At 32.3% G+C, this 8,999-nt stretch overlaps 1 protein-coding gene across 2 annotated transcripts in view; it reads left to right on the top strand.

Moving 5' to 3' along the window:
- Window positions 1–3,277: 3,277 nt before the first annotated feature.
- LOC106064370 (tyrosine-protein kinase SRK2-like) overlaps window positions 3,278–8,999 on the top strand; it is a 29,149-nt gene continuing 23,427 nt past the window's right edge. The window contains exon 1 of one of the 2 annotated variants that reach the window (XM_056028388.1): window positions 3,278–3,574. The gene's annotated coding sequence lies outside the window, so the exon portion shown is untranslated. Of the gene's footprint in view, window positions 3,590–8,999 lie in introns of both variants that reach the window. The other variant, XM_056028387.1, reaches the window with a different exon arrangement.

The raw sequence follows: 8,999 nt of genomic DNA, 5'->3' as shown, positions 1-8,999 counted from the left end.
TAGAGCAAAAGATACAACTCTCTAAAATGTGACTTTTAAATTGGTTTACACAGCCACATTTTCAACTTTATTTAGTCCATTCAGCCAGCCAGATTTGTAAAAACTGGTGATCCTTTAGAAACTAGATTGGTACACACATTTTTCTCTACAGCAAAGCAACAAACCCACATGAATGACAAGTATTGCTTTAAGAAAGAAATTATGGTGATCATGTTGACTTCCTAATATATATATATCATAATATGACAGTAAATTGTTGAACAAAGTTGCTTCCCTTTGTTGTAGAAAGATAAAAATGACATGTGATTCTAAGACTTTGGCTCAGTATTTCATTTCATGATGAGGATCTGTAGCTGGTTGGTCTGTTTTTACTTATTTATGTAAGTTTGGACTCAATCCTTAGTGGAGTGACACACATTTGTTTGTCCAGGTCTGTGATAGAGAAGTGAATGTAGCTGCAGTAGAAGTAGCTTGCTAGATCTAATAGTCCTCCTGTAGTGGATTTTACTTCAAAATTGACAGAAGTTCTTTCTACAAACATTCATCCATGTGTTAATCTAGTCTTCACTGTTGATGGCAGAGTACATGGAAGTAGAGAAAAGGCTCATGACAAGTTCTGGTAGATACTTGGGGATGTAGACTCTTTGTTGGAAAGAGCAGAGGCAGTTGAATGTTGTGCTGGTGACAGAAACCAGGGATCTTCACTTCATTTAGAGCTTGAAGGGAAAACTTGATTCTAGAGTCAGTGTGTACAATGTTATAGGCTTTTCTGGTCATGTTTGAATAAGCTAGTTTTTCTCCATGGCATGTTTAGACACCAACTCCTTACTTGTATAACTTTTGGAAAATAGCACATTGTTGGAAGTGCAGCTTGAGAAAGTTTCTTACCCCCAATATGCCCCAAATAGATTCAAGAAAAATATTGTCTACATTTTGTAAAAAAAAAAAATCTGTTTTCAAATGGATGAAACAAGAATGATAGGTTGTGTCACTGGTGTATTGCTGTGTAAAGAAGTCTTAGAGTTTTATTAGAGTTTGTGATTGGCACAAATGAACATTTTGTAATGAACACATTTTTTTAAAATAAAAAATATTGTCTTTCAGATGCTACAATTGTTTCAAGCTTGTACATAGAAACTATTTATATATAAACTAACACACAAACACAGACTCAAGTATCAACTCTAGGTATTCTTTGCAGGAACTTCTCAGTATTCAAGAATACATTCATTTAATGCAGGTTTTTATAAATGCCAAGTTATATATACACACACATAGTATGTTGTTGTTTTTTTTTTGTATCATATTTTTCCCTTGGAATTTATAATTGGAGGCTATATTACTTTTTTGTGGCCACTTGAATTTTTTTTATGTAAATTGCCTTGTGGGAAAATTTGAAAGATTCAGTGGCAGGTCATTTTATCTCTGCTAGTGTTTGCCTTATTGTCAAAATAATAATAATATGCTTGATTATTAAATTTAACTCATTACAAAACCTGTTTGTTCCACTTCTGTATTTGTATAGTATTTGAACAGAATTAATTGCAGTGACACTCCCACAATTCCATCTTGTACGCTCGAACATGTATTCTTTGATTTTGCTTCAAAGTCCTTTCATTTGATAGATATTATAATTTTTGTCCAGGGCTTTGAATAAAAGAAGCATAAGTCCATCCGTTTTTTTTTTTCTAAGGTCTACTATAAAATAAAGGTCTTAGTTTCTATTGCCAATGTTTTAACAAGCATAATGTATGCTCACGGACCTTACGAGAACACAGAACAGAATCCATGTAACACGATTATGATGGGAATATGGAGTGATCGGTTTCAAAAGATAAGGACATTTCATCATATGGGATGCGAACTGGCTATATAGGCATTCGGGCAAATGCCCAGTGGGCCGGCACCGGTTTTTTAAAAGTATTTTTATGTTTTTTCTTATTTTTTAAATCTAGGTTTCTAGATAATTTGGCTTCGGGAGAAATGCGTAGGATCTAAGTCTTATAGCAACAGAAGTTTACTCCATACTCATGGAATGAAGAGTACGAATATCCGTGCTTTTGTGACGGATACAACACTAAATCTAGCTGTCCTAAAAGATAGGCGGAGAAATACTAAAGAAAATAAGCATATTTAAAATAGAATCTAAACAAGGTTACAAAGACATTTTGTCTAACATCTGCCCCCGAAGTGGTCCACCCAGGCAAGTAAAAAGGCAGATTTTAATATTTTCAGAAAGAACATCAGAATGAAATTCTATCAAAGACAAATGACAGAGAAGAATGGAGAAAGAAGGTTGACTGATATTGCGTAGCGGCCCAGCAGACCAAAGGATAAGTGAATGTGAAGAATGGAGAAAGAAGGTTGACAGATCCTGTGTGGTGCCCCAACTATCCAGCAGACCAAGGGATAAGTGAAGTTTGATGTGTATATATATATATAATTACAGTAGATTTGCCTAGACATATTTGGGTATATATCTTGAGATTTATTTGTTTTTGAATCTGCTAGATGCCGATATTCAGTTTTTTTTTTTCATTCGGGCTTTTATTTTCTAGTTTTTGCCAATATTCAATTTTTTTTCCATTCGGGTGTCACCCCCCACTGGGTGTCACCCGGTGCGGACCGCACCCCCCTAGTGACGCCACTGGGTTGCATCAAGATCATTTATTTTTTTTTTTAATGCCTTAGTCTGTTAGGTACTGACAATAAGCTTCCCCTACATCGTTTATGAGTGAATTTGTAGTCTACGTTTAAATAACATAAATTTTTGGCCAATGTCTGCCGCATAGGCCTACGGAATACACGACCACAAAAATTGGCAGTCTTTTCCTTTTGATGTAGGCCTACGTCTGGTAACAATAGCACTGAAGAAAACGACAAAGAAGAAAGTTAAAAAAAGGAAAACACACACATTTACTTAATGAATGATTTACAAATATCTTTATTCTTATAAATAGAGTTTCTCCAAAAATAAGAAAAGAGCTCGCCGTTATGGCCGATGACCAAAGGAAACCCCCACTTGCCAAGCAAGAATAAGAGATTCTTTACCGACCCTCTTTTTATTTATTCAATTTCATTGAGAAAAGGCTTAGATTGTAATAGATCTAGACCTGGACCAGATAAATTATTTAGATCTATAGATTTTCTAGATCTAATCTAATAATGTGATCACTAGATGCTTTTTTTTTTTCGGTCTTCTAGCAAGCTTAGCCGCGCCTCTTCACGTTGAAATCTCGTATATCTTGGAAAATTGCATTGAAAACGAGAAAATCACCAAAATAAGACCCGAGTCAAACTTCCTGCTTTTTTGTATGAATGTGAGACAATACTCAATACAGATCTAAATTCTAATACTTGACATACTTTAGATCTAGACTACATAGATCTCTAGAGTCTATATCTAGATCTAACATCCAGAGGATATTATTATATATGATCTAGTAGATCTAGATCTAGGAAGTTTACTAATACTGCTAGAAATTAGGCTAGAGACTAGACTAGACTAGAGTTAGTGTGTTATACTTTCACTTTGTCACTGTTACTGTAGACGTAGTGTAAGTGTAACTAACTTGTAAGTACTGAGAGTGTAAGTACATTTTAGTTTAGTCTACTCTTAGTCTTAGTCTTAATATTAGTATTAATAATTAATAGTATTAGATCTAGTCAGTATTTTAACTATTTAGTATTACTATAAAGTATATAATATAAACTATATTATAATTATTACTAGATTGTAAACTAGATCTAGTATTAGGACATAGTATAGGTCTTCTTAGTTCTAAGTTCAGAGTTCTAGATACTATTATTACTAATATTAGTATTAACTGACATAACTGTAAGTTAGTTTTAGTATAAATAATTATAAATATTAATTATAATTAATACAAAATAAGTTATATATATAATTATAATATAACAATTTTAATAATATAAATATATTATAGATCTATTATCTAATAAAAATCTAAGTTAAAAATAAGTTATAGATCTAAGTCATCTAAGTAAGAGTACTCAGTACTGTAGACACTGAGATTTATGATTTATTTTTAATTCTAGATCTAGATTATGTCTAAAGTTAAACTTTAAAGATTTAAATTTAAAGGTAATTTACTGATTATTTTTATAATACTAATTATAAAATCTAGTTATATTGATCTATAATACTAGATCCACTATAAACATATTAATTACAAACATAGATGACATAGTATATGGATCTAAATTGACAATGGTCTGTAGTATAGACAATCTCAGTCAGTGTCAGTAGAGATGAGTAAATTAAGAATTTTCTAGATTTCTATCTAGATCTAGATTTAAGTAATTTACTGATTAAACAAGTAGATTTAGATCAAGTTGAAAGATCTAGAGCTAGATCTATAGTTCTAAGACTATCTATGTCACTGTTATATACTATTTAATATATATTTATATATATATACATACTATAACTATAAATGATAGTTATTTTAGTATTATAAATTATAATAAAGAATCTACTTTTTTTTTTTTTAATTATAAAATAGCTCGAAGAAAAATCTTTTATTTTATATTATACAGACGTTATTTCAAAAAAGAAGATGATTTACATTTAATAATACAATTATGTATCTCTATATATGTATATATGAGTCTAGAAAGTATGTAGATTCCAGTATTAATATCTATGATTTATATGTTATTTATATTATAAATATATTTAATATTATTTTGAAACTAGACTCTATAGAGACTTTATTATTATATTCTGTATATATATATAATACCTATATAGACTCTAAAATCTTCTAATGTGTCATGTGTCACCTATAGTGGTAGACTCCCTAGGCCCTAGACTTAGAGGCCAGACTTCTCTTGTCCTAGAACTAGATTGTTAGAATATTTATATATAGATTTTAGATTTGCATTAATCAAGATCTAGGACTAAACCTAATAAATTAAGATGCTAGATCTATGTATGAATCCATATCTAATCTATTTGATCTATCATTATACTATACACTTAATAATAATTTTATATATATATATATGTATATATATAATAAGCGACCAAAGGAATGGAAAAATTCGATACAGTTTGGGATCAGTATTATCGCAGGTTGTGCCAGTGTGCCACAATCTGCCTAAGAGTCACCAGGTCCTGTTTTTCCCCCAGGGTTGTCTTCCAAAGCCTTTCCCATGTTTGGTTATAGTCACAAGTTAGCCAACCAACCAAAACTAGTGGGTTAATAAAATTGCTGAGATTTTTCCATTCTGTTGTGCAGTTGTTCTCAACTGCAACTGATTCAGAGCATTGTAATGAGCATATGATGGTAGAATGTTTATGAGGAAAATTGATTGAGCTTCCAACAGTCTACTCTTTGAATCATTTCTCTTTACTTAATACATACTAGATCTATTTAGTTAAAAACATTTATAACAGTATTTTGTACATTCTAATTTATCCAATAGAAAGGTCACAATAAAAATATATATGGCTGTACAGTTAAATAATGTTTAGGAATGTAATGGGTAATTACAAAAATTAATGGATTTCATTAATCACAAGAGTTTAATGAAAGCTACAAATAGTCAACACACATCAGTTTCTCTATGTTGTTCCTTCTTAAGAAGCACATGTACTACCAAATAAGTAGTGATTCAGATTACACCTCCTAAACGTTTTCTATTGATTGATTGTAAATTATGGCCTACAGCCCATTCTTTGTTGAGACATCTATTGACAAAGTTGTAGTAAAGTTTTCTTCTAATGTAGAGAAAGTCTTCTGTAAGGTGTCTTCTCTAGTGATAAACACTGGTGTAATATAACCATATGAACAATTCTACAGAATTATAGCTAGGCTAATTCAGTTATTATGCTATTTAAATTGCATTTAAATTTGTTGCTCTTCAGTGTCTTCTCATTTCACCCTATACTATGCTATGTCTTATGTATTATAAGAGAAGTCTAGAATCTACTTATTTTAGCAAGACATTTTTAGTCTTTGAGGACTGCTTTTTTCTAACAGCAGGGTATAAATAACAAAATTCACTCTTCCTATATACAAATGAGCCTTGCTAGTCAGTTTTATAGTATAATGGTATTTAAGCAAATATATATGAAGTTTTTCTAGTCATATTTTCATCACCCTAGCTTCTGTTAAATGACAATTATTAAAATATTCCATGTTTTAAATACATTTTTATTTTACAAAACTTGCATCAACTCATTCTGTCTGTATGTCTGGTACAATTTTTGTACACATCAATTCTCTGATCAAATTGAAACTTTACACAATTATTTGTTGTACCTAACAAAACATGAATCAATAAAAAATTTTACCAAGTAGTTAATTTATTGTTTTGTTTGGTACAGAAAAAGGGAAGTAATTGCTACCTATTGAGATATGTGGTTGTATATTTGGAGTTTTTAATTTTAATTTTGTTAAAGTCTGTAGAATTAGTCTAGTCTCTTAAGAGGGAGGTTTAATATAGTTACTAGACCACTGACCCGGGATATTATATTTGACATCTAATGTTTTGTGTAGGAGAAGCTGATATACCATATGCATTTTCAATGATGTTAATTAATATTAATGAGCCAAACATAATTGGGTTGTTATTTTTTTCTTTTAGAGAGCACAAAAGTGACAATAGCATGTAAATTTCGCGTAGTTTGGTTGTATTGATTCAAACCTCAGTAGATATTTCCTATATTGTTTGGCTTAATTTACTATATTGTTGATGTGTGATGTGTAACTTTGTGGCTTGTAGTGCTATGCGTAGATGTCCATCGTGTTAACCCATTTTTTTCTTTGCCCCCAATTTTTTTTTTTAATCAAAAAGTTTGAATGGGTTAAAGCTGCCCCTCAAGGTTTGTGTATTGAAGTGATCGACGTGTTGTGCTAGGCCCCAGCAGTGCTACCGCTACATTAACACACTCCTATGGACTGGGCAGTCTCAAGCAATGAATGAACCCGGAACTTAAATACCATTTTTTTCCTGTTGCGCTACCTTCCACAAAGTTTTAATACTGCAGATAAACAAGTGTGTGTTGGGGGGGGGTGAAGGATTTTGTCTTTTTTTTTCTCTCCCTTCACTTCATCTAGTTGCAACAGTATAACGGAGAGTTTCTCCAACCGATACTATAGACCTGTGACGTGGCAACGAGCTATTGGTCTCCTCTGCTCACAGGTAGCCACGTTGCAGGTCAGTGTTCAGGTCTCGCTCAGAGGCGCCCAAAGATCCCAAAATCTTCCAACCCGGGACCCCCGGTTCGGAAGCCAAGCGCTTTACCGCTCAGCCACCGCGCCTCTCTCCTTGCTTCTCTAATCCTTTGTAATGTTTTAACATACTAGTCTCCACAATAAAAAAAAAAGTCTCAATTTGACCTTTGCCCCGTCTTGTATCGCAAGAAAGCAGATCTATCCAGTGTCAAGGTGGGCTTGGTTAGACTTTCATTGTTAAGCGCAAAGGTGGATGGCATTTATTTCTCATTAACGACAAGGCAAATGTTGAACAATTATTGTTTTAACTTCAACATTTGTTCCATTTCACGCATTCACTTGTTTTGCTTAGCGATTGGTTTGCGGTACGCACTACCCGTGTTTGCATTGCCTAGTCGGATAAAGACAATAATAGAGTTGTTATGTATTCAAATTAACTTTTAACATAACTTTTTTCTCAAGTTCCAACTTTCCCGTCACTATATTAACATAACTTTTTTCTCAAGTTCCAACTTTCCCGTCACTATATTAACATAACTTTTTCCTCAAGTTCCAACTTTCCCGTCACTATATCATTGCGAAAGGGATGATGGGTAGCACGGATGTAGTATCCTACTTGCTATACAAAGTAGTTACGTAATCAGTGTACTATCTTGTACCAAGTACTTGCTTGTTTTCTAAGTAAGCCCTTTTTTTTATTGCTATGTTATGCAGTGACTTAGATGAGATTATGAGGTCAGATGTCTGATGTAGTCTGATAATGTTTTTTTTTTTTAATTTACATATGTAGGCCAACGCTGGGCATTTTCTCTGATAATTATAGAACCAGAACAAATGGGAATTCCCGTTACATTTTACCTTATGTCTAGAATCTAGGCTAGACTACGGGCCATATAAGTATTTAAAAAATCTTTTAGTTATAAAATGTACGTTTCTATTTTTGACTGATCGCTTGCCAATGGATGAATACAGTAGTGGGGGACAAAGTATCAGAAAGACGTTACTTGAAAAGAATGTCTACTTTGCGTGTTGGGTCGAGAAAGATTGAGTTTTCTTTTTTAGAAATATTCCTGGTCATTATATGCGTTATGTAAAAAGCTCACACTGTGAATGAAAGCATCTAGAGTTGTTAGATAGATGAATACACATTTTCTGACAAAAAAAAAAGTTAATTTTCTAAGGTTAAAATGCGCTATTGTTTCGATAGTAATTGTAACTTGTTTAGTTAATGATTCCTGTTTTTCTAAGATTGAATTAGTCTGAAAATTTTGTTGAAGTAAAATCAATATTTTAAGTTTTAAATTAATTAAGCTATGTTTTATGCAAGCAAACATAAACCTTTTTTTTTTTTTACTATTTGGAAAAGGAATTTAGGGTTATTTATTAGCCGCAATCGAAGGTTCCACACTCCAAGAATATTCAACTTAGTGTCTTCAAAAATTCAATCCTTAGTTTTATATTCCTACTTAAAATCCAGCGTCACTCACGCTATCTTTGCTTAATCTGTTGATGCCTAAATTATGAACAATAAATCAAGACTTTCTCCCTCGCTGCTCTGTCCATTGCAGTTCATTTGTAATTTACCTGTTACTGTAGTCTATAGTTTTATAAGTATTTGCCAGTTAAACTCAGTACTTTGGCTCAAGTTTTGATTCAATGGTTAAAACACACACAACTTCGTGTCTTTCAGTGTTTGAATCAGATAACTCTAGATCGACTTCCAATCGCTTTATCGTCGTTTTCATGTCAACTCTTTGATTGGCTAGTGTAAATATCTGAAGCTCCGTGTTGTTG

The sequence above is a fragment of the Biomphalaria glabrata genome, chromosome 5 (assembly GCF_947242115.1).
Source record: "Biomphalaria glabrata chromosome 5, xgBioGlab47.1, whole genome shotgun sequence".
NCBI classification, from domain to species: domain Eukaryota; kingdom Metazoa; phylum Mollusca; class Gastropoda; family Planorbidae; genus Biomphalaria; species Biomphalaria glabrata.
This window is presented reverse-complemented; position numbering and strand designations above follow the sequence as displayed.